At 38.6% G+C, this 26,303-nt stretch overlaps 1 protein-coding gene across 2 annotated transcripts in view; it reads left to right on the forward strand.

Moving 5' to 3' along the window:
- Window positions 1–26,303, forward strand: part of ALG14 (ALG14 UDP-N-acetylglucosaminyltransferase subunit) — a 190,270-nt gene that overhangs the window by 128,552 nt on the left and 35,415 nt on the right. The window lies entirely within an intron of this gene.

Below are 26,303 nucleotides of genomic sequence, written 5' to 3' on the forward strand. Positions count from 1 at the left end.
TCCCCCACTGTCACTGACCACACTGTGTATGTGAAGAAATAATATTTTTCTTTTTGGAAATATGGTCGTATATTTCAGCTCTGGAAACCACATTCACTTATGGGCACTACACTTTTAAAGGGCCACTGACAAATTTGAGCGTGAAATCAAGTTTATGAGAAACATTTGCAGAAAGTTGGGAGATTTAGCCTAGTAAAATAAGATTAAGCAGAAAGTGTTACAGAAATCATACTTTTCAGATTCTGGGAGAGGCACCACACCACGTAAGTTGGGGAGCACTGCCTACTGGAGCCTTCCAGAACAGGGACCATTGTGGGGGAAATACAAGAACTTCAAAGTGAAAATACTGTGTACTTGTTAAACACAGCATTATTGAAGAAATAAAGTGCATTTGTAATCTTAAAAGAAAGAAAAAGCACTCATTCTAAAACTGTAAATTCTGTGCCCACTATGGAAACGTGTATGCCTGGAAACTCCCGTGTTTTGGTTTTTGACTTGTATCTCCCAAAACATGAGGTGTGGGGAATGTCACCTTCCTTTTATTAGTCTGGGATTGGGAAAAACAAGGAGCACCACTGCTATTGTTGAGTTAAACTCAGTAACTCCTGCAGTTCTCTAGTTTCCAAATGAGAATGTATATATATATATTAATTCAGTGTATGGCTCAATCAAGTCTTTGCTTTAAAAAGTCTTTCTTTTATATGTCTTAAGTGTTGTTTGCAATGTAAAATGAATCCTAAATTTAAAAAAAATTTCCAGAGTTGATACTCTGCTAAATGTTTAAAGCCTGACATGTAATTTCTGTGAACTGGAGCTCTCTGGTTTCACTGTTTTCAGCTAGTAAATGTCACTCTAAACACTGTTGCTTTCACCACACTTAAGCCCTTTCATGTACAGTAAATGCAGTATGTCAAAAATTGTTTGGGTGCTGGTCTAGAGAGGGAGAAAAAGGACTAAGCCCAACCGTTAAACGTAGGGGGTAAAAACTGCATGGAAGGCAAAGACGATCCTGTTTTTAAATGGTGTTTGTGAATACACAATCCTAAATTCTACCAGATATGCTTAAAAAGCATCTATATTAACTTGATCAGAACAGAGCCTCTCTGAGTTCATTCATGTTTGACAACCAGCCTCCCCATCTTTTGTGACTGCGGAGGAAGGTAGGAGGTTGCAGATGCTGTCCTTACTTTCATTTCACTTTTGCCTGCTGGAGGAATCTTGTCTTCTGGCTCTCCAAACTATTTTCAACCTGGGTGTTTTATTTCTAAATCCTGAAGGCTACTGGCACACAAGGTCCCCCTCACTTTTTATCATTTTGACATGAAATGGAAAATCAGTTTGTGGCTATTTTTACAGAAAGTGATTTACTCCTGTTCTTTTATCTGTCTCCCCTTTTTATTCTTTGTTTGTAAACATTTTTATTTCCCATCTCTGCTGCCTTTTGTTCTGGGATTTTTATATTTTTTCTTCCTTCCCCTGCCTTCTCCCCATCTGCTAGCCCCTTAAGACCAAAGGGGTTGTCCTTCATTTCCTTTAATCAGTCCTCAGTTCCTTGCCCCATCCCTTTTATGCTTATCCTCCTTCATGCTTTGCCTCTTGTCCCCCAACTCCATCTGTTATGAGACGTTGTTGGTGCCACCTTGCCACTTCTCCCATCCTCCAGGCCCCTTTGCATGCGCTTAGAGGGCACAATCAGAATTAACCCATGATATAACTGAAAACAACCAGGCAGTCCAGTCCCTGATCACTGTTGTAGACAAATAAATTATCACCTAAGTTCTTAAGCATATATGTGTTTTTTGAAGTCTACATCAGCCAGTTTCTCCAATCTCTATATTGAAGCATATGGAAGAAAGCCGTATGGAAGGGTAGATTAAAGTCTAGAAGCACTGCAGTGAAATTTTGGAAAACCTTGGGTTTTTCTGTCAGACATGGATTCAAGTCTCTACTCTGTTGCTTATTAACTATGTGACCTTGGACAAATTAATTTATTTAACAAATATTTATTTGAATGCATACATTTGACTGCATATGAAGTGTTCCTCATATTTGGTTTATAGGGAGACACTTAATAACCCCCTGTCGTTCCCTCTTATATTCATCACCAGTTGAGAAATGTCATATAAATCAAATTATTAAATTTATCAACTGATAAAAGCCAGATCAGAACATGTAGTTTATATAAGCAGCCACCGTTGGCTTCTGAATACATCTCCCCTGAATTAGGCAGTCCAGCTCACTGAATGACTGGTGAAGCTGTATAAGTATGGGCCTGCCTCTGTTACTCTCTACTCAGCACACAAGTCAGGGTTTGGAGGATGGACAAGCTCAAAAAAAAGAATGAAAAAGCCGGCTGAGCTGAGCATCCTCAATTGGTCCTCCTAAACTCACTGATCAGGCAAGCTACTGCTTTTTCCTAGGGAATAATTGAGTGAGAAGACTGAGAAAAAGACTCAACTCTTCCTTCCTGGGACCTGGAAATTCCTTTCCCTTCAAGGAAACAGGAAAAAAGATTGAATATTCCTCTCGAACTCTAAGCACTATACTTAAGCAATGATTACCACAGATGCAAAATAAGTATCACGAGCAAAATAAATATCTGTAGGAGTCCATTTTCTCACCTGTAAAATATGGAATACAAATTACACCTGCCTCATTATGGCTGTGGAGACTAAAATAAAATGAGATACTACTTACAAAGAATGTATGTGTTAACTGTCATTATTTGTTCAGAACCAGTCTGTGCTGGAATTGGTAATTCATTAGGCTAATGTCTTTGTTGTTCTCTCTCACTTTCTTCTTTGAACCCCCAATTTGGAAATTTTTCCCTTTGTTACTCCTGTTTGGGAAAAAAAAATGTGGGAATACTTGTCTTAAAGCTTTTGATTTCCAGTAAGCATGGCTGAATTATCTCACACAGGTCAATCTTCACTAATCCTGGCTTATGTGTTATAAAACACGTTAATTTAGTCAAAGAAAGCATTTGGAACAATTCTGTCTCCTTCAGAACTACAAAACTGGTCAGACTAGAATGGTCACCTAAGTACAATAAACAGGTATTATTACATGAGGAATATATTGCTTGATTCCTCTTATTTATTGTTGTTATATTAACTTGAACAGTTAATATAACTGCCCTTCATAGCAGTTGTATTATTTGTCCTTCATGAGCAAACACTCCATTACATTTTATAAGTGATTACATGAAACATGCAGTTTCTCTACTACTGTAGAAAATAATTCAGGTGAGCTTCTAAATCAAAATGATGAAGAAAAGCAATATAGATAGTTGAATTTTGTTAAAGGATTTTTAATTGAGACTGTTTGAACTTTGTTTTGAGGGCAGCAGGAAGCCACTGAAAACAAATGACGGCACAGTCAGATTTGTATTTTAGGAAAAAGTCATCTAGCAGCAATGTGAATAGTGAATTGCAATGTGGGAAAGCAATTTGTAGGCTCTACAGGTTCACCTAGAGAACCAGCAATTTGTAGGGTCTAGGTGAACCAGGTGAGAGGAGAGCTGGCCGTATCAGGGAGGGGCAGTAAGATCAAGAGCAGGGACCAGATTTAAGAGGTTTTAGGTTTTGGTAAGAAGGGGTAAAGGGAGGAATGTGCCACACAGATAGGCTATTTCCTGAAGATAATATAATCAGATGTCAAATGGCAGTACTGCCAAAGGCCCTTCCCCCAGAAGGATTAGTGGGTTTGAGTGGGGCATCCAGCCTGGGAGGGGCAGTTGGAGCGAAGGGGAGATCAATTTGCAGTGAGGGAGCTAGATCAGTACTCCAGGTGAGAGCTAGAAAGGGAATTCCCAGGGTGCGGTTTAGCAAGCAGATTTTCTTTTCACTGATTGGAAGAAGAGAAGAAAGATCAAGGAGGGGCAGAAAAAAAGTAAAGTCAGTGTGTTGGGGACATTCGGGGGCGACACACTTTGAAGAATTCCGGGTTGTTGTAGACTATCCTGCCTCATGCATAATTACGTATAAACATTCAAATAAAGATGTGAAGCTATATTTTGCTTTTTCCAGCAAACAGTTCTAACAAAAGTACTTAATTGGGAACTTAGATTTTTTGTTGTTGCTTTATTATAGAGTTTGCCTTTATTTTCTCTGGATTTTTAAAAGTTGTATTCTTCTTTTGCCTGAGATGAAGGGTATTAGATCCCCAGGACAGGTACCCTCCTTGTAGTCTATTTTGTATAGGATATTATGAAGACTTTTATATTTTAAAATAAGCACCTGAAAACAATAAATGAGAAAGCATTGATGGACATCTTTGCAGAGTAGAAGAGGACAGAAAGGGGGAGGAGTTTATGGCTTTAGAACAGTCCATGATGTTCTTTCACCCTTGTCTAAAAGTTTTTGTTGATTGGACTACACTCTGTGCCTTTCATAGCAGGGCATTGTCGTGCATTTCAACTGTGAACAGACATTCCATTACATTTTTTGCGGGGGCAGGGTGGGGTGGGGTGCATGGTCCAGGAATCAAACCGGGGTCTCCCACATGGAAGGCGAGCATTCTACAACTGAACGACCTGTGCACCCTTCCATTACATTTTTTTCAGTTATTTTTGGGGGGGGGGGTTGTTTGTTTTTTGCATAGGCAGGCTCCGGGAGTTGAACCTGGGTCTCTGGCATGGCAGACAAGAATTCTGCCACCGTTATACTGCCTACGCTTTCATTACATTTTGTAAGTGATTACATGAAACAACAAAAATGTTTTTCTCTGTTTGTTTAGAGACTAAAGCTTTTCCTTGATATAATAATTTTTAAAGATTCTCAGGATTGGAGTGCGGAGTTTTTAAACTAATGACATGTTTTAAAAGGCTGTTGTTTTTGCTTTGTTTTCAGATTAGTAGTGACTTGTACAGAATCATTGTTTTTTCTGACGTATTTTGTGAAGATCATAAAAATGTTAAATTGTCCAAAATGTTAAATTGTCCAGCACTGCTGGAGACTCAACAGAGAATCAACGATTTCTGTAGACTTGCTGTAAGACTTTTGTTTTTGTATACCTGTTTTGCAAAGCACATGATAAGGCCTGAATCCAATACCACATTTCTAGATTGTAAACTCTTTGGTGGCTTACTTATCTTTCCAGTCTCCAGTGCCAAGAAAAATGCCAGATACCATTGTATTAATTCATTTGATCCTCACAACAACCCTATGAATTACCCATTTGGCAGATGAGAAATTTGGGGTATAAGGAATAAAATTAACTTGCCCAAAATCTGATGGCTACTAAGTGGCAAAGACAGTATTCAAACCCATGTTGCCTGAGGCTACTGAATGCATATGCTAATTCTTTTTTTTTTTTTTTACATGGGCAGGCACTGGGAATCTATGAGTCACCGTGGCCCCATATGCTAATTCTTACACTGTACTGCCCTTGTGCTCAGGATGTAAATACGGACTGTATGAATAAATTTCTTAATAAAGTCATACAGATGAGACAAGCTAGAGTAGGTAGTGATAGTTTCTAGAATGAGAAGATGAATTTTAATACACTTGACTATAATTAATAGCAAATTTAAACTTAGTGTCTGCCACATGTGTGAGTGCCTTGCTCCAGTTCCCCTCCTGACCTGTCTGTTGCCAACACTTCCCCTGACAAAGGGAGCCTGGTTTTGTTTTCAGACCCAGCTTTATGTTTCAAAGATTTAAACTGCAGTGGGCTGGCAGGAAAGTCTGAATAGAGTTAGCCAGCCAGTGGAGGTAGGAGTCATGAACAACAATGAGCAAGTGGCATTAAAGGCTGTGCAGTGCTTACTCTCCCTGGAAACGCTCTGTCGGACTCAGGAAGTGTGATTTAATCCTGGTGAAGATAATTCCATTTCAAACCCTAGAATAGGCTGTCCATTGCACAGAATTTTATTTTAAGTTTTGCCCTGAGAAACCCTAGCAGGAAGTAGCTTGGAATATGTTATTTGCCCTGTTGACTGGACAATACAAAATAGGGGTTCATCCTTTCTTTATTCGTACCTCCTTTTCCCTTAAAAAGTTCTTAAAGAGGACCTGAGAACCTGGTGCCCCGACAGAAGATGCCTGAACTGTGGCCTAGCAACATCCTTGGCAGACTTTGGGGGAGGAGGAAGATTGTAATTCAATCAAAAAATGCACTGTTGATCTTGAAAGAACATCAGGATGCAGATACTACAAAGGTTCTCTTCCCCCTTCACCTCCAAAAGTCATCTATTGTCTGTTGTGAGGCAGCCCAAGACAGAGAGACTAAATAATAATAGTAGCAAACACACGTATGGACTTGCTATGTTCTAAGTCCTTTGCAGACATCACCTCACCTAACCCTTCTATAATTCTGTAAGGGAAGCACTACTTGAATCCCTGTTTTCCAGACAGGGAAACTGAGGCACAGAGGAGTGAAGCAATTAGTCCCAGAAAACACAGGTAGGAAGTGATAAAGCCAGAATCAGTCCCAGGCAGTCTAGTTCCCAGAGCACATGCTCTCAACCATTGTCTTTTATCTGGACTCTTAATGTCTCAAATACCCCATTTTGTTTACAATTAGGCAGAAACTATTATTGTATGAAATACAGGCCTCCATATTTGATCAGAAAACCCAAAGATTTGATATTTTCACCCTAATGGCTGAGAATCTTTTTCTTAACGCATTTGGCTTTTGGTCAGGCAAGATGTTTCCCAAATTACCTGCTGACTTAATACCTGTTGTCCCTGCCCTTAAGATGACTCTGGCAGGGTTGTCACTCTGGCACTACTGAGGAGGACTGCTTATCCAGCCGTCATCTCTCCAAATGTGACGTAGGTTGTAAAACCAGCATGCAGCAAGCCATTCCCCATATCTCCAGAGAGTTCTTTTAGCAGACATGGGGCAATGAATATGAGATGACTTTGAATGGCAGAGGAAATGTTGCCTTGCCGCCTCTGGTGAGTGTCCCTTTCTGTCCTCCCACCCCTCAGGTGCCTTCTTTGTGTCCTGCCCTTCTTCTCACGATGCTGTCTAGTTATCCTTTTTAAAGCATTAATAGATTTTAAAAAGCTAACTTCTAATCCTTAAAATGGACTACTCCCATGACTGAGTGCCCCAATTTTGGGCAGTTCTGTCTGGTATTGTGAACCTAGGACTCACTAAAAAGCCACTCCAGCTGAGCTCAGCTGGGTTGCTTGACCCCAAAATGGTTTTAAGCAGTGCAAGAGCATTGCTTTTGGTGGCTCCCCAATTCCCACGATCTCTTTCTTTCCCCTTTGCTTTTTCTCCCTTACCACACACAGACCCTGTTTGCAGGAATGAATATAGATTGGTATGCCATATTTAAAGATAGTCCCCTCCCTCTCACATCAAACAGAGGTTTCCAAGTACTAGTATGTACCAGAATCACATAGGAGACATGTTTAAAATGAATATTCCTGGTCCCTAGGCTCAGAGACTCTGATTTATTAAAAATCTATATTTTTGACAAGTACTCCTGGGTGAATGTTATATGGGGACCTCTGTACCACATTTTGAGAAACTCTGTACTCTCTTCTCTAATCAGTGATTTAAGTGCCGTCCTCTCCAAATGGAACTGGGATAAACTCATTGTTTTTCTGAGATTCTACCAGTGTGCCTGTCTTTTGATTCTAAAATAGAGTCAGTAGTGCAGTCAAGCATATGTAACAAAACTCAGGTAAACTTGAAATCAGTAAACACATCAAAAAAAAAGCACATACACATACCCCAATTTTGACAAGCAGTGTCATTCTGCTTCTTCAAGTTACTGATACCAGCAGATGTCCCATTGCTAAGAGGAGGAAATGTGTGGTAGACAATTAAAGGAAAACAACCTTTGAAAGACTGAATGTGCAGAATGAAGCACATGTTCTCTGAAGGACCTTGATAACTTCTTTAAGTTGTTGAATCCGTGTTTGTCTGGCTCCTAAGTACCATGTCCTTTTACCATACCAAAAGTACAGCTACTTAATGCATCTCATTTTGTCAGATTATATCTTCTTCCTCTGTTTCATTGTCTGCTTCGTGTATCTGTGTTTATCTCTTTCTCTTTCTGTCTCTCTCTTATATACACAAACACACACACACATCAAAGGCCAGAATCTCACGCACAAGTTTTCTTATGTATCCTTTTTTTTTTTTTTTTGTCTCAGAGTTAAGGAATTAGATAATCCCTGGTATAAAAATACTTGCTTTTTTCTGCACAGAAGCTATCTAAGGGACTCTGCTAACCAATTTTCAATTCAGCAAGAGAGAATTCAATATGTATGTCCAAGTAAAAAATTTGGGGAAAGGTCACAAGGAAAATATCACTTACCTACTTAAGCGAGGGCCTTGACAGAAGTCAGGAGTTATATGAATTGCTTTGAATTAAAGCCAGTTCTTCCTGTTTAGAAAGGATATGTACTTTTTTTATATATATATTAACCATTTTCCCATTTTATCTGCTAAAAAGCCTTCCTAATTCATCTTAGTCCAGTAGCATGTTACAGTCTATCACTGACTTCTCCATTAATAACAATTGCCAGAATTGTTTAATTAAACTCTGTGCCGTAATCTGCCTTAGAGCTCTCCTTATCTTTAAACCCACTTCCAACTAATGCTAGATTTGGCTGGCAGGCCCAAGACAGTGACAGCATGGACAATATGGAAAGGAGAACCCTGAGCTGGTCTTATACAAGCTTAGGTTTGAGTCTCAACTAAGTCACTAACTGTGTGACTTTAGTAAGTCACTTAACTTCTCTGTGCCTTAGTCTCCTTGTCTAAGAAAGGAGGATAACAACCCACACCCCACAGAACTGTTGTAAGGTTTAAATGAGGTAATGATACAAAATGCCATGCTTAGGCTCTGTGCCTGGCGAGTATTAGGTGCCCAGTAAATGTCAATGTCTTTCCTTTCCTCCTTAGGCTGAAGGGAGAGTTTAAATTTAATTCCCTGAGGTTGCATCTCCCTCTTACAATCTAATTCTGGAAGAGCCATTTAGTATAGGGCATGGGGAAAACAAAAGGAAAAAACACTGGACTGCAAGTGTTCAAAGACTTTCGTGAAAACATTTCAGAGGGTTGAAAAACAATGAAAACAAAGAAAGACCAAGAAGGCAGGAAATCGTCACCTTGGCTATTTAATCTAGAGAACAGGAAAACTAAAAGATTCAATTTCCTCCACTGAAAGTAGAAGCAGCCAGGAAGGTTAAGAAAACAATGTTTGGTTAGCCTAATACTGGTCTTTAATGATGATGCTAAGCAGGAATGGCCTGACCATTCAGACAAAAAAGAAAAACATTTTTATTGTATCTACGTATTTATTTTTTATGATGGAACATCAGGGCAAAGAAATAAAATGCCAGCCTAGTGTGGGCATTGACAGTCTCTGAAATCTTTTGCCTACATTGTACTTAAAATCAGGGAAGCAGCCACCAACATTTATGAAGTGCCCAAGTTGTGTATATGTAGCCTTGGTTCTGTATGATGTTATCAGCATGCACTGAAATAAAAACTACGGGTGGGCATCCCTGAGTTATAAGGGGACTGTGAAGTCTGATGTCTGAGTAATACTACTACCAAAGTGTCTATGCCTCGTATTTAGCCTGGAGCTCAGCCCAAACCTAACAAATCAGGATGGGCACAAGAAGGTTGGGAAATCTAGTTTCCCATTCAAGGGCAAAAGAGCCAACTCTTGTTTTGAAATGAACATCAGGCTTATTCATCATGTCATCAGGCTTGTTCCCTATGTTATAGGCATACACTTTTAAGGCCATCAGGTACAGACTTAGAAATAGAGTACAAGAGTATGACAGATCCAGACCAGAGAAGCCCAAGAATCCTTCAGTCATCCACCATCTCTGGAAATCCAGAAAACACTGCCTTTAGTGGTCAGACTCCCTCTATCATTTTGTCGTATAAGAGTCACTTGGCCCCTACTTCTGTGGCTCCTGCTTTCTGGCATCTTTATGGCTCGGTACAGGCAGGCCCCAGGCGCTGAGGAGGCGAGGTGGCCAAAACCCCGGGAGCTGAACAGCAGGCTCCAGAAATCCCACCCCCGCTTGAGACCCCATGACAGGTAGCCCACTGTCCGTGATGTAGCGACACCTCACACAGTCTGGGTGTCAGCCACTATGGTGCTCTGCATCTCTGAGGTCAGCCTTCTTGTGCCACATATTGAGTGCCAGGTCTGCAGCCCTCTCTTACTAGAAGCCTGTCGGGAGTGGCCAGCACACAGCTCATGGTCCCCACCCAGCACAGGCAGGGATGCTGGCCTTTCCCTGCACCCACTGGGTAACGTCCTCAGAACTGTTGCATAGGACACACACTTATTGTGATTTGGTACTGAGTGATGTGGCACCATCGGGCCTGGGCCCTGTTTGTCCCACCTGGGCTTCTGCTGAGGCTGGTACCTGCTCGGAGTTCTGGGTTTTAGTTTTTTGATGTAAGTCTGAATCTTTGTAATTATTGAATCATGAGAACATTTTTGAACAATTTACCTGTCAGTAAAGCAAAGGTGGCTGTTTTAACATTGGGAGAAAAAAAGAGTCACTTGGAGTGGATCAGGCAGTCAAAAACTATAACTAGAAGATGGTTAGTTTCAGGTCATGCCAGGTCAATGCCTTGTTTGTGGTATGAGTGGCCTCGAGGACAAGACTAGTGTGATGCATGTTATCTCTGTGTTTCATCAGATGTTGGCCTATGTTCTATGCAGTACTCTTAAGAATTTGAAAATGTCACAATGCCTACTTTATATTTAGATGGATTATAATAATCACTACCATTTATTGAATTTTTACCATGGGCCAAACACTATACTAAGTATTTTTACATGTACTATCATTTTTTATCTCTACAATACTATTAAGTAGATGCTGTTTTCCCCATGTTATATTTGCTTCTGGCTGGGTTACCATTCCCTACCCCTATAATTCCTTATTCACTGGTACAAACTTCTAAGAAGAAGAGTATAAATAGTACTAATTGTCTGCCTTCCCCTAAGATGATCAAGACCAGTCTGATCTTCTTCTGTTATTTTGTTCACATTATTCACCACAAAAGTTCAAACCCTTGAGATAAAGCTTCACCTGGATATAATAGTTCTGTTAAACTTTGTCTCAAACCCCCACCCCTTACAACCCCCCAAATCCTTCCATTGGCCCTTAGTTTGTCCACGGTTAGTCCATCATTCTCTTTGCTGCCTCTTGCTCTAATAATATCTAATTGTGCCCAGAAGACACTACTTCCTCAGCAGCCTCTCAAGTTGTTGCCATATTTTTCTCCCACATTCTTTGTATCACTGAATCTGAAGGTGGGAAAGTAACGTCCTTGTTTTTTATTGCCCATTTCCCTCCTCTCTGAAACATTCCTTCTCCCTTGAAACACATGCCATCACACCCACTGCCCTTTGTGCATTGATTTACCAATCTCACATTACTTCTCTTTATTCATTGAAGATGTTAACACCTGACTTCCTGTCTTTCTCACTTCTGCACTCATTCTTGATGATTTCAGTGCTCATGCAGGTGATCCAGCCAACACCGTGGATTCTCAGCTCTTGACCAACTCACCCTTGGTGATCTCTCTTCCACCCTACTTCTCTTACTCAGTCCAATGACCATAACCTCCATCTTGTCATTGCGAGTGTCTATACCATCTCCAAAGTTTCTTTGTCAAGCATCCCCATCTTTTCCACTCATTTCCTCTAATACCCTGACTTCAGCAATTCGTTGCTCCCTCTAACATCTCCAGTTCACTCTGTACCACCTTTGTACAACCCCATTATCCCACCACTATTTCCCTCTAAATTCCATGGTTTGTTGATTTAATTATTTCCTTTCTTAAATAATTTTGTGCTTCCCATCCCATTTCCATAGTGATTTCTTGGAGGCCAAAATTCCAATTCTGGTTAAAACCAATACTTCACCTATTCAGTTCCTGCACCTGAGAAGTCAAACAGGTATGCTTTCTGGCCTTACCTTAAATTTATGCCTAAAAAACAAAAGTGGACCTTCAGTACAGTTGCCTAGTCAGTTCACTCTCTCACTCTCTTGACAGTTTCACACTTTCTTCTGTCAACCTTCCCACATCCAATAAGATTGCTTCCTAGGGCTGCCATAATAAATAACTATAATGTAGATGACTTAACATAACAGAAATTTATTTTCTCACAGTTCAAGAAGCCAAAATTCCAAAATCACAGTGTCAACAGGCTTGGTTCCTTCTATAGCTTCTTAGAGGGAATCTGTCCCATGCCTCTCTTAGCTTCTGTTGATTTGTGGCAATCCTTGGCATTCCTTGGCTTGTGGCAGCATCACTCCTATCTCTGCCTCCATTGTCAACATGGCCTTCTTCTGTATGTATTTCTCTGTGTTTTCACATGGCCTTATTATAAGAATACCACAGTCATTGGATTTAGAGTCCAGACTACTCCAATAGGACCTTATGACTAAACCGATTATCTCTGCAAAGACCTTATTTCCATATCTAGTCACATTCTGAGGTTCCAGGTGGATGTGTATATTGGTGGAATACTTATTCAAACCAGTGTATCCAGTTAATGACCTGCTTCTTATTTTACTGAGAAAATAGCAGCATTTGTGAGAGAATGTCCTCAACCTTTACCCCCAAATCTATCTACCTTCTTTTCTCGGGAACTGTAATATACTGTCTCCATCACTGCTACCTGATATTTTGAACAGCCATCCTCTCACACTGGAATTACTGCCACAGTCCAGTAGTCCCCCTCATCTAATCTCTTTTTTTTTTCTCAATTTTTAAAATGTTTTTTTATTATGAAATAAAACATACATACAAAAAAAGCAATAAATTTCAAAGTACATTTTAACAGGTATCCATAGAACAGATTTCAGAGTTTGGTATGGGTTACTGTTTCACAAGTTCAGATTTTTCCTTCTAGGTGCTCAAGACACTGGAGACTAAAAGAAATATCAATATAATAATTCAGTAGTCATACTCATTTGTTAAATCTGTCTTCTCTGTTGTAACTCCTCCTCCTTTGATCCTTCTCCCAGTCTTTAGGGGTATTTGGGCTCTGCCTTTTCTAAATTGTTCATGTTGGAAAGGGATAATATGGGATAGGGAGATGGAACTAGTTTATGTTCTTGGAGAGGCTGAGTCCTCTGGATTTGAGGACTTATCTGGCTTAGGAACCCATCTGGAGTTGTAGGCTTCTGGAAAGTAATCTTAGTATGTGACACTTTTGAAGATTCTCAGATAGAGCCTGTGCCAGTGTATACCCCAGAAAAGCCATGTCCTTTAATTTTCATTCAATATAGCTGGGTGGGATCTTTTTTGTTATTTCCATGGACATATGACCCACCCAGTTGTGAGTGGTAACTTTTGATTAGAAGGTTTCCATGGAGATGTGTCTCCACCCATTAAGGTGTGGTTGCTTACTGGAGCCTTTTAAGAGGGAACCATTTTGGAAAAAAACTTTAGAACCGACAGAGCCCACAAAGCCAGAGACCATTGGAGATACAAAGAAAATACACCTGAGGAAGTGGGTAAAGAAGGCTAGAGAGAAAGCTAGAAGACATCCCAATGTACCTTTCCAGCTGAGAAATGTCATTGGCCTTCTTGAGCCAAAGTATCTTTACCTGGATGTCTTAGTTTGGACGTTTTTATGGTCTTGCCTTAATTTGGACATTTTCACAGCATTAAAACTGTAAACTTGTAACTTAATAAAGTCCTGTTTTTAAACATATGCCCTTTTATCATATTGAGGAAGTTTCCTTCTTTTCCTATATTGTAAGTGTTTTTATCAAGACAGGGTGCTGGATTTTGTCAAATGTCTTTTCTTCATCAATTAAGATTATTGTTATTTTTTTGTTCTATTAATGTAGTGCATTACATTAATTAATTTTCTCATGTTGAACCACCCTTGCATACCTGTGATAAATCCCACTTTGATCATGGTCTGTAGTGCTTTTAATGTGCTGTAGGATTCAGTTTGCTGGCATTTTGTGAGGTATATCTATAGTCAAAAGGAATATTGGCCTGTCCTTTTCTTGTTATATCTTTATCTGACTTTGATATAGGGATATGATATTGACCTCACAGAATAAGATATAGAGTACTCCCTCCTCTTCATTTTTTGAAAGACTTTTATTAACTCTAGGTATTATTAATTCTTCCTAGAATGTTTCATACAAATTGACCAGTGACGCCCATGCTGGGCTTTTCTTTGTTATGTCTAGTGGATTACTAATTCAGTCTATCTACTTGATATTTATTTGTGATCTTCTCTTTCTTCTTGAGTCAGTGTGTAGGGGATTTGAGTGTTTTTAGAAATTTGTCTATTTCATCTAGGTTATCTGGTTTTCTGTCATACAGTTGTTCATAGTATCCTTTTTATTTCTATGGAATCAGTGGTAATATCCCCCCCCACACACACACACCTTTCATTTCTGATTTTAGTCATTTGTGTCCTGTCTCTTCTTCTTTGTCTGTCAAGCTAAAGTTTTGCTGATTTTATTGTCTTTTCAAAGCACCAGCTTTTGATTTTGTTGTGTTTTTTCTTTTTAATTTTCCATTTCATTTATCTCTACTCTAATCTTTGTTACTTCTTTCCTTATGGTCACTTTGAGTATAATTTTTTCACCTTTTTCTAGATCCTCCCATTGTAATGTGGGGTTCTGATTTGAGATCATTCTTCTTTTTTAATGTAAGCATTTAGAGCTTAAATGTCCCTCTAGCACTACTTCTTTTAAAAAAAAATCTTTTTATTGAGATATCTTCACAGACATATATAGTCCATCCATAGTGTACAATCAATGGCTCACAGTATTATCACATAGGTGTATATTCATCACCACGATCATTTTTAGAACATTTGCATCACTCCAGAAAAAGAAATAAAAAGTAAAACTCAAACATCCCATACCCCTTAGCCCTTTCTCTCATTGATCATTAGTATTGCAATCTACCCAATTTTTTATCCCCTCCCCCATTATTTATTCATTTTTTGTCCTTATTTTTTAACTCATCTGTCCATCCCCTGGATAAAAGGAGCATCAAACACAAGGTTTTCATAATTACATGGTCACATTGTAAAATTTATATAGTTATACAGTCGTCTTCAAGAATCAAGAATACTGGAATACAGTTCAACAATTTCAGGTGCTTCCCTCTAGCTACTCCAATACACCATAATCTAAAAAGAGCTATCTATATAATGCATAAGAATAATTTCCAGGAAAACCTTTCAACTCTTTGAAATCTCTCAGCCACTGAGAGAAAGAGGCCACATCTGAGCAACAAAAGAGGTTACTCTTTCTGTAGGTATTACTCTTAGGCATAATTATAAGTAGGCTTAGCTTCTCCTTTGCAGGAATAAGTTTCATAGGGGCGAACTCCAAGATTGAGGGCTCAGTCTATTGAATTAGTTGTCCCTACTGCTTGCAAGAATTCCCCAAATGAGGAAGTTGAATATTTCCTCCTTTCTCCACAGTCTCCAAAGAGGACTCTGCAAACACTTTTCTGTTCTCTGCCCAAATTACTCTGGGATGCATCATGGCACCACACTGTACAAATCAGCAAGATTTCACACCCTATTCAAGATTCCTTATAATTATGGTGTTCAAGTAAAATGACCATGCAAGTTAAATTAATTAATGTGCTACCCAAAATATAAATTTCATACCAAATAAATATCTCTTACTTTGGTCTCACACAGAAGTTGAAGTTCTAAAACACGGACCATATCATCCTTTACACTCTACTCTGATCTACCCCAGTCCCATCCATATCAGCCTCATTCTCATCTCTAGTTGAAGTCTGAACATTTTTTAAGTAGTTCTAGCACTACTATAGCTGCAGCCCATAAATTTTTGGCATGTTGTGTTGTCATTTTCATTCACCTCAATATTTCCTTATTTTCCTCTTGAATTCTTCTTTTACCCATTGATTGTTTAAGAGTGTGTTGTTTAATTTCTACATATTTGTTAGTTTTCTAGTTTACTCTCTGTTATTGATTCCTAGCTTCATTCCATTGTGGTTGGAGAAGATATGCAGTATTATTTCAGTATTTTTTAATTTATTGAGACTTCTTTTGTGACCAGCATATAGTCTATCCTAGAGAATGATCCATGTGCACTAGAGAAGAATGTGTAATTTGCTGCTGCTGGCTGAAGTTTTCTATATGTGCCTATTATTTCTTGTTGGTTTATAATGTCATTCAAGTCTTCTATTTTCTTATTGATCCATTGTCTAGATGGTCTGTCCACTATTGAAAGTAGTATATTAACGTCTCCTACTATTAATGTAGAACAATTTATTTATTCTTTTGAAATTGTCAATATTTGCTTCATATATTTTGGGACCCCCTCATTAGGGACATATGTAATTGTTAAGTTTTCATCTTGAATGAACTCCTTTATCAGTATATAGTGACCTTCTTTGTTCCTTCAAATAGTTTTTGTCTTAAAATCTATTTTAAGTGATATTGGTATAGCTACTCCAGCTCACTTTTGTTTACTGTTTTCATTATATATATGTTTTCATTCTTTTACTTTGAGCCTGTAATCAACATATAGTTGGGTCATGCTTTTTTAAATCCATTTTCCTAAACTCTGCGTTTTGACTGGAGAGTTTAATCCATTTAATATAACTACTATGATGATGAAGACATTTTTCAGTCTTTTTGCTCTATGATCTTTGTAAGTCTTATGCTTTCTTTTGTCTCTCACTTCTTAATTAATGCCTACTTTCATATTTGGTTTTTGTTGTTGTTGTTGTTATTGTACCCTTTTGAACTCTTCTCATTTCTTTCTTTTTTCATGAAATACATGAAAAAATGTATATTTTTTCATGTATTTCATGTAGTTACCATGTAAGCATATAGTTTAAATTTAACATCCTAAATCTATAACAATGATGTTTGATTTGATACCATCTTAACTTCAATAGCATAGACATACATTGTTCCTGTACTGTACCTCCCCCCACCTTTTTGTTCTACTTTTTACAACTTATCATTTTACAGGTCTGTCTAACACCATAGGTTCATCAATCTAGGTTTTCTCTATCAAGCGCCTCACAATTCTTCCAGAATCCTCCACTTATCCATTTAAAAAGCCATTCCAGCATGTTTTGGTATTTGCAGACACAGCACCACCTCACTCCCCTCATATCAGAATCTGTTTTAGTTTGCTAATGCTTCTGGAATACAATACACCAGAAATGGGCAGGCTTTTTGTTTCATTTAGACATATTTAAAGTTCTTCAGAGGAAAGGCAGCTGGCTTTCCTCTGGCTTTCTCTGTCACATGCGAAGGTGCATGGAGCTGTCCACTGGCCTTCCTCCTTGCTTTTGGGTTCAAACAGCTTTTCCTGAGCAGTTCCATTCTGCATCTCCAAATCTGGGTCTAAGATACTGAGCTTTCTCCTAACTTCTCTCTTTTAAGCCTACAGCTAATTAAATTAAACATCATGTGGGAAGCACATCCCTTAGCCCACCCCAAATGTAATCAACCAAAGATGAATTTCACATGCTGATGATTTAAGTCCACAGCAACAGAAGAACTAGGCACCATCACCTGGCCAAGTCAACACCAGAACCTAACTACTACACCAAGTAACTGACATTTATGAAGCAAGAAATAAACTCATTGTTCTTAGAACATTACTGCATTAGCCTAAACAGTTTATAAATTACTTTTTTGTTATAAGTTAAAAAAAAATGAACATATGCCTGCATAAAGAGAAATAGGGAAATGGCTAGATAGACTGTGATATGTTCATGCATGGCACCAACTAATGACTGCAGAAACATGGAAGGGAAGTAGAAGTATAAGTGAAGTGAACTCAGAATACTATAAATACAATGATGCCAACTCTGAAAATTGTGTTAGCAATAGAATTTTAAGAGACCTTGAGGTACATAAATAGTTGGTGAGTCAAGTGTTTATGATTTATTTGGTTGTTTCATGTTGGTCTTGATAATTAAATGTTTCCATTTAACTTTTACTGCTCAGATTATTAAATTTACGTAAAAGGGAGAAATATAGTGTGTCAGAATGTGAGCCAAATGAATACGCCATCCCCATCTGATACACATCCTTTTCCTTATTGTAGTTCACCTCCATGAGATTCAGTCCTGCCTTTCCTCAGGCATCACCCCCAGCTTTCCTGTCCTCTTGCGGTCACCTCTATGTGTTATAGACCATTTGCACTCCAACTGTATTTTGTCCTTTATTCCTTCAATTACTTTCAGATGCTTCACTATCCAGTTTTCTGAGGCTGTAAGCCCCACTGCTCTTGCCCTTTTTCCTCTCCTGGGTGAGGGCTTTTTCATATCCTTTCCATACTTTGGAGGGCGCACCCTGTCTCTTTGCTGCATTAGCCTCACCTGTTTTCTTCATATGCTCATGGTCCAGTGATATTAGCCCTCATTACAGTAATCCTATGACTGTTCTGACATGATCCCTTCCTTTTCTAATGTTGCATTTGTCACTTCCAAAGTCTTTTTTTTCCTCTCCCAATCAGAGTTCTTGGTAGGAAACTAAGAAATGTCCTCTGCTGATTGAAACAAAAGAAGAATTTGGTGAAAGACTATTGAGAGCTTATAAAGTCACTGAGCAAGCTAGAGAAATAGGCTTAGAATACACAAAGAGACAAAGTGGGAACTGAGCAACTAGAGCTATAACCAAAGTTCCATCATGGCACTGCTGCCACTGTTTGCTGGACAGCAGACAATATGGATAGCACCACTAACCCTGGATCCTGGGTCCTGCCAGTGGCACCTTTGCTACCAGAACAGGTTCTCCTCCAACCCTGCTTCTCTGCACCACTAGCTCCTGGTCAGGTCAAGGCACAGACATTCATTGGCCCTGCCCAAGTTACTGTCCCATCCACTAGTTGCAGAGAGGACCTAGAAAGGAATATCTCAGTTGTGGCTTGAGAGAGGGACTTTGCATGCTCCCACAGTTCACACCGTAGGAAATCTCTCAAACATTCCAGGTAGGGGAAAACAAAATAAAATTGAAAGACCACACAGCCCAGCCCCAGTCAATGACAGTTGTTTTATTAAACTTTCTACAACTTCCTTAAATCCTTGAAGCTGCTTTTCCTAACCTCTTAGCAAGAACTCTGGAAATAGTTAAATAACACCAAATTAAAACTTTAGAGGTCACAAATTTATATGCAAAGATGGTTATTGCACATGATTTAGAATAGGAAAAAAACCTACATTTCTAAAAATAGAGGAATAGGTAAATGATTTATGAGATATTCATAGTGTTAAATATATTGCTAAAAATCATGGATTTTTAAAAACATTTTATAGAGACATTAATATAGCTAAAAAAGAAGTTTACAATATTTATATATAAGCTTTCACAATTATGTATTTATAGGAACGTATATTGTATTAAAATGTATATATAAAGATCTCACAAGCAGTGGGGACAACCAGAGCAATAGACTGAGCCCCCAATCTTGGGGGTTGTTCGTATGAAACTTAACCCTGCAAAGGAAAGGTCAAGCCTACTTAAAATGAGGCCTAAGAGTCAGCCCCAAGAGACCCTCTTTTGTTGCTCAGATGTGGCCTCTCTCTTCAGCCAACACAACAAGCAAACTCCCCGCCCTCCCCCTCTCTATGTGGGACATGACTCCCAGGGGTGTGAATCTTCCTGGCAACGTGCGACAGGAATCCTAGAGTGAGCTGGGACTCAGCATCAAGGGATTGAGAAAACCTTCTTGACCAAAACGGAGAAGAGCAAAATGAGACAAAATAAAGTGTCAATGGCAGAGAGAGTCAAGAGGTTATCCTGGAGGTTATTCTTATGCATTAAATAGATATCACCTTGTTAGTCAAGATGCAATGGAGAGGCTGGAGGGAACTGCCTGAAATTATAGAGCTGTGTTCCAGTAGCCGTGTTTCTTGAAGATGATTGTATAATGATATAGCTTTTACAGTGTGACTGTGTGATTATGAAAACCTTGTGTCTGATGCTCCTTTTATCTACCTTATCGACAGATGAGTAAAACGTATGGAATGAAAATAAATAATAGGGGTAACAAATGTTAAAATAAATTTAGTAGATTGAAATGCTAGTGATCAATGAAAGGGAGAGATAAGGGGTATGGTATGTATGAATTTCTTTCTGTTGTCTTTTTATTTCTTTTTCTGAATTGATGCAAATGTTCTAAGAAATGATCATGATGATGAATATGCAACCATGTGAAGATGTGAATTACTGATTATACATGTAGAATAGAATGATGATATGTTAAGAATGTTTTTATTTGTTATATTTTTTAAAAATTAAAAGATTAATTAAAAAAATTAAGTTAAATTTTAAAAATAAGATATTTAACATCCCCCCAAAAATGTACATATAAAGACCTAAGTTGGAAGAGAATACACCAAAATTTTAACAGATTGGTGAGATTGGAAGGCTTATTTTCTTCTTTATGCTTTTCTGTATTTTTCACAATGAACTGAAGTTCTAACATTTAAGAGAAAACCCCCCTGAGGATCACCTTCCTGTGCCATCATTTTTATCCTTTGTCATGTTCTCAGAATGCAGTTTTTCCCAAACCAATCTGTCATAAGCCAAATAGTCTGTGAATTCTCACCCTTTTCTCCCCAGTATTTAAGGAACTTCTTACCCTTCACATAGAATCAGTTCCCTCCTCACTATTAGTTTGTTCTCATTGACTTTTATGTCCAGATATAGAACATTCATTCCATTCCAAAAACTTTTTCCCGAGCTCTATTTAACTCCTCTAGCCCTTAGCATCGCTTTTCCATAGCATGCCCTTTTCCCCTGCCTTGTATTTTAGCCCTGCAACTCACAAAAATAGCCATCCCTGAAGGGATGGCCAGAACTGAAGATCTCTTGGCCAGAACTGAAGATCTCTTCTCTTTATAGCTTTATAAAGAGCTTTGCTGGCTGCAAGAAATATTATTGATCACTGATGCACTTTATGCATGGACTAAGTCAGGAGACCTTGTGATTTTCCTGTTTCTCTAACCATTTTTAAAATACCTTACCTGACTTTGCTTCCTATTAGGCCTTACAGCTAAGTTCTTCCTTTGTGTCTTGACCGTTCCTATACCTTACTGTTTGCTCCCTTCCTCATCTCTTCATTTCCTATCTACATAGTAGAACCAATATTCTGTGTATTGAAAGGTTGATTTTGATAGAACCTATGATATCCATGTGGGCTGCCTGTCTGAGCCAGCTCAGCTTTAACAGTGGACTACAGTTCTCTAGCTTCATCTATGACCCTAGGAGCTCAAATAAACTTCACTGCAGCTGTGTTCTGTTGTTGATTAACTCTCTCTAGCCTCCACCTCCACTGGCTAGAGGCTGTCAGAAAGTCTGGTTTGTAGCCCTGTGCCTCATAGTTGTTTCTCTGTCCATTCCCTTCACATTGAAGCCTAGTTGTACTTTCTATCTGGCACCCAATCTCACTTTTACATGCTCTCTCTTGCATCACCCTCACTTCACTGTGGTCTGTGACCAGCAGACCAGTCCAGGATCCTACAGGTCTTGGCCCATATTCTGTGTGTGGTTTTTCCAAATAGGGTAGGAATGGAGCTCAGACTGTTTTTTCATACATGCAGATGTTATGTTTCAGCCAACAGAATTTGACCTGTGGTGATCCAAATCTACAGAATAACCATCCTGTTATAACTGTTCCTGATCCTTGATCTGGCTCATCAGCCCTCATGGTTTCATATTTATATTAACTTTGACCGCTCTCTGTTCCTAAACCCATAATTTATAACTTATATTATCTTTAGTATGTCTTTAGATTTCATGTTCTTGGGGGACATTTATGTATTGGTTTGATAATTCATCCAGCAGACACATGTTGAATACGTACTGATTGATGCTGAGGCTAGTTGGAAAGTTAGACAAAATAAAGAGCTATGTAGGTTAAGATGCTTTTTATTGCTAGTGATAGAAATCCTGACTCAAACTGACTTGAGCAAATCTGGAATGTATTTCCTCATACCTGGCAAGTCTTGGTATAGACGTGGTTTCCTAAAGGCACAGCTGGATACGTGGGTCTTAAATGCTACTTCAGGATCTGGCCCGTCTTCATGTCTCAACTCTGCCCTCTTAGTGATAACTTCATTCTCAAGCTAAATGTAAGTTAACAAGGTAGCAAGATAGGTTTTAATAGTTCCAGATCCACATGCACTGCTCTCTTAGCAGCCCCAGCTAATGTCATGGTATGTCTTGTGTTTGCTGAATGGATTGTGTGCCCTTGCCTGAACTAGTGACTTTAGCCATGGGGTATCAATGGCTAAATGACACCAAATGGTCAGGTTGGAGTCATATGTCCTCTCCTTGGTGTTGGATGTGGAATCAGCTCTACTTGTGCATTTAAATAGAGGGTGGCAGATACAGTCTCCCTGAGGAAAAGGTAAATGGATATGGAGTGGCAAAACAAACAGCTGTTAGTTCAAGGGAGCATTTGCCTCCTTTTAGGACAGGCAAAGAAAGCTTCTTCCCCCCTCACTCCCTCTTTCCTTTCCTTTCCTTCCTCCTTCTTCCTTTTAGCAAAGTTTAGTGAATGCCTACTGTGTTCCATGTGCAGGGTATACATTGTCCTAGAAGTGGAGCTCGTCCCAAAGGAGGTTACAAAACTGTGGGAGAGATGGTTAGGGCGCTGGCCCTACATTTACTGAGAATTTGTATTTTAAGAAATGTAAATATGAAGAATATTTCTGTGTTTTTTATAAAATTTTAAAAACTCCAAACATTATATTGTTTAACATCTCCTTTACCCATACTGTCTCAGTAAATTCTCTCTTTGAATAATACAAACTCCCTAACCCATAATTATTTATATTTTTCCCTAGACTACTGCAAACTCAGGGTTGAAGCCTATGCTTAATTAAAAGTAGCTTTCCTTAGCCTAGGCTTACCTTGAGATTAGTTAGCTTTTTTTTGATGCAACAGAGATAAACAAAGTACCTTTAATTTCTACTTTTTACTTTAACGGCCTCTACTTCTGATCTATGGCAGGTTGTTAATGCTTCTCCCACCAATGCCCAGTCATTCCCCCTTCCATATACAGATATCCCCATCAGTGTTTACATAGCATTTACATAGAGGGTCAACCAGATAGTGAAATGTAGTTAAGTGGTTACATGCCTTTTTTTTTTTTTAAAGCAACAACTATGAAAATATTTTTGTAACTTTCAAGGTCCAACAAGCAATCTTTACATTGTTTTTTCTGTAGGTTTTATCTTGTTTTGTATTGTGGACAAGAAAATTGAGAAAGCAACATGAATAATCCAAGGATTCGGGAATAAATTAATGCAGTAATTCCAAGCTGGAGACTTTGGCAATGCCTGGAGACCTTTTCGATTGTCTTGACTGCCTGCATTTAGTGGGTTGAGGCCAGCAATGCTGCTAAACATCCTACAATGTATCAGTCAGGCCCTCCACAACTAAGAATTATCCAGTCCAAGGAAAAATATGAAACTATTAAACTTTACCACCAGGGAAACCCCTGATACTGTATCAAACATTAGGGACACCCAAATCAATAGGCTAAGCCCTTGATCTTGAGGCTTGCTCTTGTGAAGCCTATGTATGTAACAGAAAAGCTTAGCCTACCTATAGTATGCCTAAGAGTTACTTCTGGAGGACCTCTTTTCTTGCTCAGATACGGCCTCACTGTCTCTAAGCCCAACTCCATAAGTGAAATCATTACCCTCCCTGCTACATGGGACAAGACATCCAGGAGTGAAAGTCTCTCTGGTAGCATGGGAGATGACTCCCAGGGATGAGTCTACCCCTGGTACCATGGGATCAACAATTACGTCTTGACCAAAAAGCGGGAAAAAAATGTAACAAGGTGTCAGTGGCTGAAAGAGTTCAAATAGAGTCAAGAGGCTACTCTGGCGGTCACTCTTATGCAAGTTACAGTTAGACATTGCTCCCTATCATAGCTTGCCAAACCCCAATCAAAACCATCCCTGCCTATCCTAAAGAACACTTAGGGCAATATATAAGATTCTATAAAAGTTCCATGCACTGGGGTAACTTTGCAGAAACCTACAACCTCCAGATGGGTTCCTAGACCAGGTAGCTTCTCCAGAACATCAGCTAGTTGCATCTCCCTACCCCATATTAGTGACAGACCCTTCCAACATGAAAAAGTTAAAATGGACATAACCCAAATACCCCTGCAGAGTGGGATACAAAGATCAAAGATGATGGTGGAGATACAGAGAAGGTAGGATTTAACAAACAAGTATGATTGTGGAATCATTATATTGATATTTCTTTTAGTCTCCAGTATCTTAGAGCAGCTAGAAGTAAAAACCTAAAATTGTGGAATTTTAACCCATACCAAACTCTGAAATCTGTTCTACAACTAATTGTTGCACTGTGCTTTGAAATGTAATCCTTTTTTCTATATATGTTATTTTTCACAAAAAAAAAAAAGAATTAAAAAGTTAATTGTGATGATAAAAAATTTATTTATTTCTTTTAGCCTCCAGTGTTCAGGAGCAGCTAGAAGGAAAAATCTTAGATGATGGTATGGTCGGTAACCCATGTAAAACTCTGGGATCTGTCCTGTAACTACTTGTTGAAGAGTGCTTTGAAAACTATTGCTTTTTACTTTTTTTGCTTAGTATATATGTTATATTATACAATATAAAAAGTTAAAAAAAAATTTTAAAGAATTATCCAGTCCAAAATGTCAATAGTGTCACTGTCTAGAAACCTGGCATTAGTAAGATTTTTAGAATTCAAACCCTGAAAGGATTCAAGCAAGTTTGCAATTTAGGCTTAAGAGAAAGCTTAAAGCAAATGAATCATAAAATTAAAGAATCCTGGATTTGGCCCAGTCTCCTCATTTTCTACATAAGGTAACTCAGTCACGTAGGAAAAAAGTAACCTGAAACAAATAACTTCTCTACCTCCTAAATGTGTGATCAGGCAACTTGCCAATCTCTTTGTGCCTCAGTTTCCTCATCTGCAAAAAAGAATAAGAAAGCTTGCCTCAGATGATTGCTGTAATGACTAATTAAAATAATACATATAAAATGTTTAACACAGTACCTGGCCATACGGAACTGTTAATAAATAATGGTGGTGAGGGCCAAAATGATGATTATCAATACTCTTGTTCCCAGGGTCACAGAGCTAGTTCACAGCTAGCTTCAATCCATTTTCCCTGACTTTCAATCCCATTTTCTTTCTATTGCACTCCCTTGAGGGCCTATGAAGAAACATTATAAGGGCAACTTAATGGAGATTATAAAAACAATTAGGAGAACAGTTTGGTGGTTGATATTTCAAGAGTATGATAACAAAGTCTGAACACACACTCTCTATAAAAGGGAAAAAGGAGGTTTAAATTGTAGGTAGAAAACTTTAAGGAGTACCTAAGAAATATTGGTTCCCACTTGTAGCAAACAACACTCTCTCTTCCCAAAGCCTGACTAGTGTTGCAGGTGGTCGCGCCTCCCGAGAAGGGCAAAGCCTAGACCAGATGATCGCTTCAGGCCCCTTACAGCCCTGCCGGTGTTCGTACAGAGGCAGGTGTCTGTCTGTCTGGTAAAGTCCCAGATGAAATACCCAAATGATTGGACTGTATAGATCTGGTGACCCTTCTAGTTCTGCGATTTTCTGGTGTCTGATACGTTTTGTGGGCCTCTTGCTGGAAAGACCATGTGACAGTGTAGATCATACTCAATAGATTTATATAGACAACCATAACCCTTGTTTTATGGTTTGAGGAGTCAAGAATGTTTTATTAGGTTTTACTGATTTAGTCAACATGCATATATGATTAAGATACACAAAATATATTTCCTTCAAAAAATAATAAATTATCATACCCACATTTTGTGAAATAGGTTTCCTCTCACTTTCTTAAGATTCTTACAAACATTTTTTGCAGTTGCTCTATGAGTTGAATTTTTATATCTCTAGTTAAGTTTGTCAAAGAAGTTGTTTTTAACTAATGGCTTTCAGTAAAAATTAGTAGAGTTTTCAAAGTATGAAAACTCTTCTGTGTTACAATTATAGATTAAACTCTCTTAGAGAAAATCTCATTTGTTTGGTAGCCTTGTCATGAATTTCCCTTATGTTGGATTGCACTCCTAAAATGATTCTACATACCACAAAAATATTCCATATAATTAGTCATTTGAAAGCATTTTCTCTTATATCTTACATTTCAGTGCTCCAATTACTTTAAAAATCATTTTAAGAAATCAACAAGATCAACTTGACACTCAAAAGAAAACTGAATGCATCTTAGTTAATGTTATCCAATTTCTATATATTTGTGTGGCATTCAAGATCCACTAAACAGTCCAAGAAGGGCAACATAAGCCATTCAGGAAGTGCT

The sequence above is a fragment of the Tamandua tetradactyla genome, chromosome 11, assembly GCF_023851605.1.
Source record: "Tamandua tetradactyla isolate mTamTet1 chromosome 11, mTamTet1.pri, whole genome shotgun sequence".
Lineage (NCBI taxonomy): Eukaryota > Metazoa > Chordata > Mammalia > Pilosa > Myrmecophagidae > Tamandua > Tamandua tetradactyla.